We start from the raw sequence: 9,681 nt of genomic DNA, 5'->3' as shown, positions 1-9,681 counted from the left end.
GTAAATGAAGGAGGTCCTTTCTTCTGGATATCAGTTTCAGGTAACCCAGAATCTGCTATATACCTGATCCTCCTTCTGGTCTACTCAGATCTCCTTTGGGCATTCACCCAAAGCTGAGAATTGACTGAGTCCTCTACTACAGAAGTGAGGCGGGGAAAGAAGGGAGGAGCAGATTGAATCTGATAGAAAGGCAACAGGAGCTCTGATCTTGGCCAACAGAGAATTTGTTAGGAGGAAGCAGTGTGGGGCGATGGGAAACCCAGGATTTGGAGCCAGAAATCCCTAGATTCAGACACTCATCACCTGTGGGATTCTGGGCAAATCCCTCCCCTCTCTGGGCTTAAGGAAGTTTGACTAAATGACCTCTGAGGTCCCTTCTGGATCAGAATCTCTATTCCTGTGATCAAATGGCCTTTTGGGTTCCTTTAACTTTAAATCTTGTGATTGTTTAGAATAAGCCTAAAGTTGTTCTTGTTATTTTTTTTAAGATCAATGAATTTAGGAAAAAAGTTCCCGAGAGACCAAAAGCGATTTTTTGTTGTTTTGTTCTTTTTGTTGTTTTTGTTTTTTGGTGCATCATATATTTTATGAGCTGGAAGGGGCTCAACCCCTGCCTCTGGCAGCTAAGATGGCAGCTAAGCTTCCTGGGGAGGATGACTGGGAAATGCAAGAAATGAACATTTCCGCCTTTAAAAGGATCTGGCATATTCAGCTGACCTGGGAGAAGATGGGAAGATACTCCTACGCATGTACCTGCCCGTCTGGCTGCACACACACACACACACACACACACAGGCTCATGCACAAATCTAGCACAACACTGATTCAAGCACAAGAGTTGTCAAGCTTCCCATGAAATGCAAAGGAAAGTCAAATTCAAAGGAGAAGGAAGCAGACAGCACGGGCTCTTTGATGGAGAACTGGAAGGAACTTGGGACTGGTGTAGTCCAAAGCCCTTGTCTCACAAATGAGGGTCACACAGTTAGTGACGTGTCCAGGGGAAGATTTACCCCCAGATCCCCTGATTTTGGAGTTGGGACATTTTCCTCAGTACTGGGAGAACCCAATGACCCAGACAATGTGCAGATTGGAAGAGGACGGAGTCAGGTTATGACTCTCCTGGTAAGAGTCCTTCTGGTGAAACCGACTCTAATTAATCCAGACTTGCCCCAGGCCTCTTCGGTGAGGGCCTTTGGGGAAAGAAATGGGTCCATTTAGGGAATTGCTCAAGGGACTGGGGTGGAAATCAATCACTGTTCCAGGAGCTCGGTGAACACTTAAGTCTTCCTCCTTCAGAATCAACATTGACCATCTTGGCAAACCTGTGGCTTGACCATAGTGCCCAAGGTGAAGCCCTATTATTTCTCCATGGAGTGGGGAGTGAGGGGGGCAGAACACGGGGCTCTTCTGCTCAATCTCTTCTTCCAACACACACACACACACACACACACACACACACACACAGAGAGAGAGAGAGAGAGAGAGAGAGAGAGAGAGAGAGAGAGAGAGTTAGCACATCATTCTCAAAGGCTCCTTCTCTGCTGAAGGACTGACCCAGGTCCTTGTAGCTCTGTCAATTAGCCCAAACTGCATGAACAGGTTAGGGATGTCAGCTTGTGGCTTCTGGCCAATCCCTCCCCCTCCCCCTCTCCATCTCAACCCATACTTCTCCTTTCGGGTGGGATGAAACGATGCAGAATGTGTCACGTCCCTTTGATTTTGTTGTTGCTTGGCATGGAAAAAATAAAATGAAACATGCATGGTCACTTCTGACTCTGTCTGGTCTGTGCTGGAGAAACACCAAAATGAGAGAAGCAATGTCCTAAGGAGGTCTGGGAGCCCTTTGGCTAGGGGGGGTTTCAGGCTGGGGGAAAGAGGGAGAGCAAAAGAATTCCTGGCCTCAGATCCTGTCTGACACATGACCAGTGCAAACCTGGACAAGTCCCCAGAACTCTCCGGGTCTCAGTTTCTTCATGTGTAGAATGAGGGCATCGGACAACATGGTAACGGAATAACTTTCAAAGACCTGAGCTCTTTGAGCAACACGATGACCAGCTATGGTTCCAGAGGACACGTGAGGAAGGTGTTCTTCCCTTCTGACACAGGGGAGGGACCCAAGATGCAGAATGAGGCAGGTACTGTTGGACATAGCCGTGCTGGGGGGTTGTTTTTCCTTGAAAATGTATATTACCAGGGATTTACTTTTTCTCTTTTTCATGGTGGAAGAAAGATAAGAAGGAGAGAAAATAAATGTTTATAAACATTTCCTTTTAAGTTTAAATTTCAATGAGGGGGTCAAACTAGATGGTTTCTAAGAGTCTTTCCAGCTCTACATCTCTAATCCTCAGTCATTTAACTTCTCTGGTCCTTAGTTTTCTCTGTAAAATGAGAATAATGGCACTTTTCTGTCTCACAGGTTACTGTAAGGAAAGTGTGAGATAAATATCAGCTATGGAGTATTTGATAAGCCACAGAATCTTCATGTCCCAGACAGCTTCTTTGGCCTTGGTGGAGGGAATACAGAAAGGAGAGGGAGAGGCAGAGACAGAGAGATAGAGATGAAGATATAGAAGGACAGAGAGGAGACAGTCAGAGAGAAAGGAGGGAGACAGAGAGAGGGACAGTAGGAGATACACACAGAGAGATAGAAAGGAGAGAGAGAGGGAGATACAAAAAGAGACACACACATACACAGAAGAGAAACAGAGACAGAAACGCCCACAGAGAGAGAGGAGAGAGAGAAGGAGACAATGAGGAGAGAGAGAGATAGGAAGCGAGAGCGAGAGTGAGAGTGGAGAATGAGAATGGAGAGTGAGAGCAGAGAGCAAGACAGAGAGACACATACACACAGAGGAGACAGAAACACACAGAGAAAAACAGAGAAAGAGACACACAGAGAGAGAGAATGCAGAGAGGGAAACGCACAGAGAGAGGCTTTTGGAAGCGGGCATTTTGGAATAAGGAAGATGTGGGTTTATTAAGCCTTTTCTCTGATCCATCTGAGCTATGTATGACCCTGGGCAATTTAACCCTCAGTGCCCCAGACAGCTCTCTAAGACTATAAGTGACAGAGTGGATGCTGATCCACCATGATAGAGGGAGTTCCCACACTGGGAGATTCCTATACTGACAACATGACTGGCTTGGACCGTTCCCACCCACACAAAGAACCCCTCAAACAAACAGCTTCATCCCCAGTCCCTCAAATGGAGTAAATCCGAGGGGCTGCCTAAGCTTCCTCTATTTGGGGAATGTTTCCTAAATCTCCGTGGACATGGGGCATTTTAGGGCACTGGGGCCTGGCCCAATCTTAGGATTTTGAACAAGAAGAAGCCTGTTGGAGGCACAAAGTCCCAGAAGCTGGGCCAGAGATGCAGGTGTGGAGAAGAGGGAAGGGAGGGAGCGGCAGAAAGCAGCTTTGGAGGCAGATGAGAAGCTGGGGCAAGTACTTCCACATGAAGGCTCAGGGACTTCCCACTGACCCCATCCCTCCAACACACAACAGAGTAATTAATATAGCAAATTAATTATATTTAATTATTATTGCTATATTCATATATATCATATCAATATATTAATGTTCTATAATATATAATATAGTATCTAATAAAATATATTATTGCTATATTAATAAATAAAGCCAGAGCTGCTCCTTGAGGTGTGTGAGACCTAAAGCGATGACGGACCATTGAAATGCTCCATAAATGCGTGCTACTGTTATGATTATGGTGGCATCTAATTTCAACCTCGTGGGGATCCCTTGAAGGAAGCTCATCACTGGGCAGTGGGCACCCACAATTCCTCCAGATCCTACAAAAGGAGCCAGTCCACATTTCTCCCTCCACTATCAGGTCCTCCCCTTAGACAGGAAAAAAGGGAGTGAAATAAGAAAAATCGATCTTCTTTTCCAACTCACCCCCAATAAAGTCACCCTAAATGCTATATAAATATAAACAGAAGGCACTGTTGTTACAGTTTAAAATTGCTTCTGGGTCATTTGCAGAGCTCCCCCCCCCCCAGCTTGTTGTCTGATCCCGACTCCCTCTCTACTAGATAGGAGAAACTGGATCATCTCTTCTCTGGGAATCCAGAGTGGATTCTTCTTTCTTTTGAGGCTATATCCTAGAATCCAAATTTCCTTGGGTCTCAGTTTCCACATCCATAAAATGGGAATAACATCTCTAATATTTATGGCAACAGGACAGGTCCCTCATGGGGAATGTTTTGCAAATCTTAAAGCATTATAGAAATATCAGTTATTTACAAGACACTGGTCTATAGAGACAGAAATATTAAATGTTTTAGACCTAGGCTTGGAAAGCCCTTAGGAAGTCATTTAGTCCAATCCTCTTATTTTTACAGATGGGAAAACTGAGGCCCAGGAAGGTTGGATGACATATAGGATTATTGCAGAAGAGATGGAAGGAACCTAGGGGCCTGTCTAGTCATTTTACCGAAGAGGAAACTGAAGCGCAGGGAGGAGGGGAGGGGACTTGCCAGCCCTTCTGTAAAATGACTAGACTGGCTCTGAGGTTCCCTCCATCTCTAATGTTTTAAGATTTCCAGATTGTCCCCTTTTGTAGCCATGATGCAGTAGGAAAAACCATAATTCTGTAGTCAAAGGACCTAAATTCAAATTCTGCTTCTCTACTGAGGGTCTGCAGCACCCTGAGACCCAGAGCTCCTTCCCCCCCCCCTTTACCCCCGCCGTTACAGAGGCAGACAAGAAAGGGAGGGGGCCGAGTGCTTGTCCAGGGCTGGAGCTATCAATGGGCAGCGCAGCCAACGAATGAATGTGCAGCGAGCTGGGAACCACGGGGGAACCTTTTAAGTCAAGTTAGCGATTCGTTAATGGAAAGTATCACAAGGAGATTAAGTGAAAAGTGATTGGGAGCGAGATCCATCCCCAGTCCAGTCTCATGAATCTTTGATGATCGTTCTTCAAGGGAGGCTCCCTAGGCTTTTGAGAGAGAGAGAGACAGAAAAAGGGGGTGGAAGACTCAGCCCTTCAGTCCTTTGGCTGTACTTTCCCATTAAGCCCCAGTTTACCCATTATGCCCAAGGGCTGCCAGGCAGCCAGTGGGGGAGGATTTATTCTGTGACTCAGCTTGGATCAGGAGAGATCTGAATTCAAATTCTGTCTCTTCTATTTACTAACTAAGTGAACCTGGGTAATTTAACTTAACCTCTCTGAGACTCAATTATCTTTTCTTTTTGTTTAAAAATTAAAAAAAAATTTTTGTTTAAAAAATGTGTTTAAAATTTGTTGTAAAAATTTGTTGTTATTTTTTTCTCAATTACACGTAAAAGCAATTTGTAGCATTCGTTTTTAAAATTTCTTGAGTTCCCAATTTCCTCCTTCCCTCCTCCCCCACTGAGAAGGCAAGCAATTTAATACTGCATCTACATGTGCAATCATGCAAAACACATTTCCTTATTAGTCAAGTTGCAAAAGAAAATACAGACCCAAAAAAGAGATGCCAAGAAAAATAAAGTAAAATAAAATCATGCTTCGTTCTGCATCCAGGTTCCATTAGTTCTTTTTTAAAGGTGAATAGCAATTTTCCCCCCTAAGTCCTCTGGAATTGAAACTCAGTTTTCTTATCCATGAAATGGAGTGAAAAACAGTGTGGGAAGGGGGATGGAAGAGAGTCTCCCCTCAGAGTCAGGAGGGATTGGGTTCAAGACACATGGCAGCTGTGAGTTGCAGAGCAGGTGCTATTCTGCAGACAGAGAGCATTTCCTCACTGTTGGGGGGAATGTTCTTCCACGCTAAGAAAAGCACAGAGAGCACCTGTCTGCTGGGATGGTCTAATGAGCTCATGCTTATAAAACCTTTGCAAAACTTCAAAACCCACTATTGTGATCATAACCAGGACCTTACAGGCGTTTCCCAGCATTAGAGCCCAATTAAAACAGATTTCTTGGTTTTTAAAAAAGATGATCAAATTTGGATTAAGAGCTACCTGATCCCGGTTAATTCTGAGCAAATCCCTTCCCCTCTCTGTGCCTCAGTTTCCTTCTCTGTAAAATGAGGGGGTTGGGCTCCATGGCCTCTGAGATCCCTCTCAGCTCACGATCTAGGATCCTTTGCTTCTGCAGGGATGAAGCTCAGTGAATGGAGCAATTGAGAGAAAGATAACTGGAGTTGCTCACCAACATTTACTGATTACTTGAGGGTGGAATGGGGAGGAAGCTTTTATTTGGCAAGAGGGTATTAGTGGATGTGATAGAGATGCACACAAATCAAAATAAAGATACCTGGGAGGCAGAGGACAGGGTGGTAGGAGGGAAAAGGGTTCAAATAGTACCCCTGATGAATCGTGTGGTTCAAGTCAGTTTTCTTGTCTGTAAAATGATAGAGTTGGGCTGGATGAGCTCTGTTCCAGCTCTAATGAGATGATCTTTTCTTCTTCTTCTTCTTCTTTTATCTTATTTTCTGCACTCGTTCAAAATGAATTCTGCCTTCTCATTCCACCTGTCCTGCTCCTGCTGGCCTTTTCTCCCAATGGGAGGAGCATGAGTGAGACATAGTAGAGGGGAGTGTTGGGTTCTTAGCCACAGGAAGGGGTGCAATACTTGCTCTCACCAGCATTTCTTATCCCTAGAGCTTGGAAATCTGGGATAGACAAAAATAACAAGAGCAGCTCCGAGATGTTTTGCAAAGTGCTTGGCCCTGCCTTACAATAGCCTTGTAAGGTACATAGGACAGGTATTACTATTACTGTTACTATTCCCCTTTTAAGTGTAGCAGTGGCTATCCTGGACATTTCTCCTACTCTTAGCAGGCCATGGAAGGGGAGAAAGGGAGGAGTGAATTACTCAGGGTTTGAACAATTTGTTGCTCAAAGAGTGATTCTAGCATTATTGTTCACAAGGCTCCACTAGTGTGTTCCTATCAATATCCTATCAACCGTCAACATCAATTAGTTTTGACAGAAAAAAATATTATTTATTAAAGCTTTTTATTTTCAAAACATATGCATGGATCATTTTCAACATTCACCCTTAAAAAATCTTGTGTTCTAAATTTTTTCCCTTCCTTCCCTCCACTCCCTCCCCTAGACAGCAAGTAATCCAATATATGTTAAACATGTGCGATTTTTCTATATATGTTTCCACAAATATCATACTGCCTAAGAAAAATCAGATCAAAAAGGGAAAATGAGAAAGAAAACGAAATGCAAGTAAATAAGAAAAAGAATGAAAATACTGTATTGTGAGCCACACTCAGTTCCCACAGTCCTCTCTCTGGGTACAGATGGCTCTCTTCATCACAAGAACATTGATAGGAACAGGCCTGAATCATCTCATTGTGGAAAAGAGCCACTTGACAGAAATATTAACCAAGAGGGAATAGCAGCCACAGAAGATACAAGACATTCCCCAAACTGATGTCCTGTAAGAAATAGTCAACTCCCCACCCACTGAAATAGGCCTTTTATTACTGTTGTTTCTAATTGTTTTTATAGGTATTTTGAGGTTTTCTTGGCAAAGATAGTGGAATGGTTTGCCATTTCCTTCTCAAGCTCACTTAATAGATGAGAAAACTGAGGCAAACAGAGTTAAATGACTTGTCCAGGGTCACATATCTAGTAAGTATCTGAGTTTTGAATTTAGGTCTCCTGACTCCAGTTCTGGAACTCTATCCCCTGCACCACTCTGCTGTCCCTAGGGGCGGAAAACCTAGGGAAACTCAAAACCCCTTCAACCACCCTGTCAGAGCAAGACCAACAATCACGGAGAAAGGCTGAAGGCTTCTTTCCTGACAGCAAGGGATATGAACATCACCTACCTGCTAACTCCCCACAAGGCTTTCCTTACTCTACCGGCACAAATGAGTGCTGATCTCCTGATCCAAACTCTCAATGCCCTAATGCCTGATTTTTTTAGGCCAAAATAAGAATCCTATAAAAATGCAGCAGACTTTCTGATTTGGGAGAGGCTATTGCATTCTCTCTAGGGCCCCAGTAAGGGACCCACTGGGGATCTGACCTGTTTCCATCATTCTCCCTGAGTGCCTCTCACTCTGTGAGTAGCTCTCTTATCAAGCTGGCTTCCCCACAATGCCTTGAATTGGGCCTTTTGTATTCCAAAATTTCTTAAGAGGTATACCCTTCTCTCACTTATATAATAATCCCTGGGGAGACTGAGCTCAAGCTTCAAAAACTTGAGCGAATCCCCAGAAAATTATTTTCATGGCACTGCTTGCAGGCAGGCAAGGAATCTAAGAGGCAGAGATGAGGGAATGCATTCCAGTCATGAGGGACAGCCAGGGCAAAGGCTCGGAGGTGACACATGGAAGGGGATGTGAGGAAAGGGAAGAAGTCCAGTTCGGCAGGACCATGGATTAGAAAAGGTAGAATGGGGCTGGATGGGGAAGGGTTTTAAATGACAAATAGAAGAATCTGCCTTTGGTTTTCTAGGAAATGGAGTTTGATGAGGAGGAGTCCTATACCGTAGAAAAAGGAATGGATGGGTGGGTGGATGGATGAGTGATGAATGGACAGGCATTTACTTAATTCTTATTAAAGGCCAGGCCACCAGGTGATAGAGATACAAAGAGAAAAAGCAAATGTTTTCTGCCCTCAAGGGAGCAGAGATTCTGATACCCTTCGGCAGCCATCTAAAGGGCTTGAGCTTAAGATAGAAATTACAGTAATAGTTCAGGTGAGAGGTAATCACTTGGATGATATCCTTGTGACAGGAGAGAAGGGGCTAGCCCCATACCTGAACCAGATAAATGTTTGTTCTGTTGACTGATTCATGGAGAAGATGTGTTTACACAGGGGTGAAAGATATGGTCTGGTGTGGTGGCTATTATAAGCAGGAACTCCAGGGAAGGATGAGGATTGCCCAACCAAGTAAGAACATCTCAAAGCAAAAAAATAAATAAACAAAAAACAAACCTCCAAAATCTCATTTGTAAACTCAGACTAGGAAGACTCCCCTTGGGATGTGTGGGAGAGGAAAGCGTGTGCTTTGGGTCCATCCAGAAATCTCAACTCCCAACACAAATTAACATTCTGTCTCTCCTTTGTGTCTCATTTACTCCAAGGATTAACCTGTCTCTAATCCCCTTCTGGACGTCACAGAACTGCAGGCAGTTCCATAGAGTTCCACAGAGCCGGCAGGTTGTAGAGAAGGAGGGGGGAGCGAGAAGAGGATGCTGAAAAGAGGCCATGGTGACCAGGAAGACCCAGCAGGTCTGGACAAGGGCCATCTGTGTCCCGTGCATAGCAGAACATGCTCCTCCTCCTTACCCTGCCTCACCTGCTGAGGGGCAGGCAGGGAAGTGCCTGGCACTTGTCCAGGGCTGCCTGCTGGAGATGGAAGTTGACAGATTTTCCCAGGATGCTGAGCCCAGGGGAAGGGAACAGAGTGCTTTAGCCTTCTGAATTATTGATGTGCTAGCCTGCCTGGGGTTCTGAATAATTTATCTTGGAGGAAACAGCAAAAGAATTACAAACCAATCTGAGTGTCATTCCCAGATCCCTCGGACCACTTCCTCTCACATTTTATTCTTTGTCTCATAAATTTGTTCAGGGGTAGACACTGGCTCTAAAGTCAGACCTTTTGTTCGGTTGTTAGTGTTCAACTCTCTGTGACCCCATCTGGAGTTTTCTTGGCAAAGAGACTGGAATGCTTTGCCATTTCCTTCTTCAGATCATTTTTGTTTGT

This window comes from Sarcophilus harrisii, chromosome 4 (genome assembly GCF_902635505.1).
Source record: "Sarcophilus harrisii chromosome 4, mSarHar1.11, whole genome shotgun sequence".
NCBI lineage: Eukaryota > Metazoa > Chordata > Mammalia > Dasyuromorphia > Dasyuridae > Sarcophilus > Sarcophilus harrisii.
The sequence above is the reverse complement of the archived record's forward strand: the minus strand, read 5'-3'. Positions refer to the sequence as shown.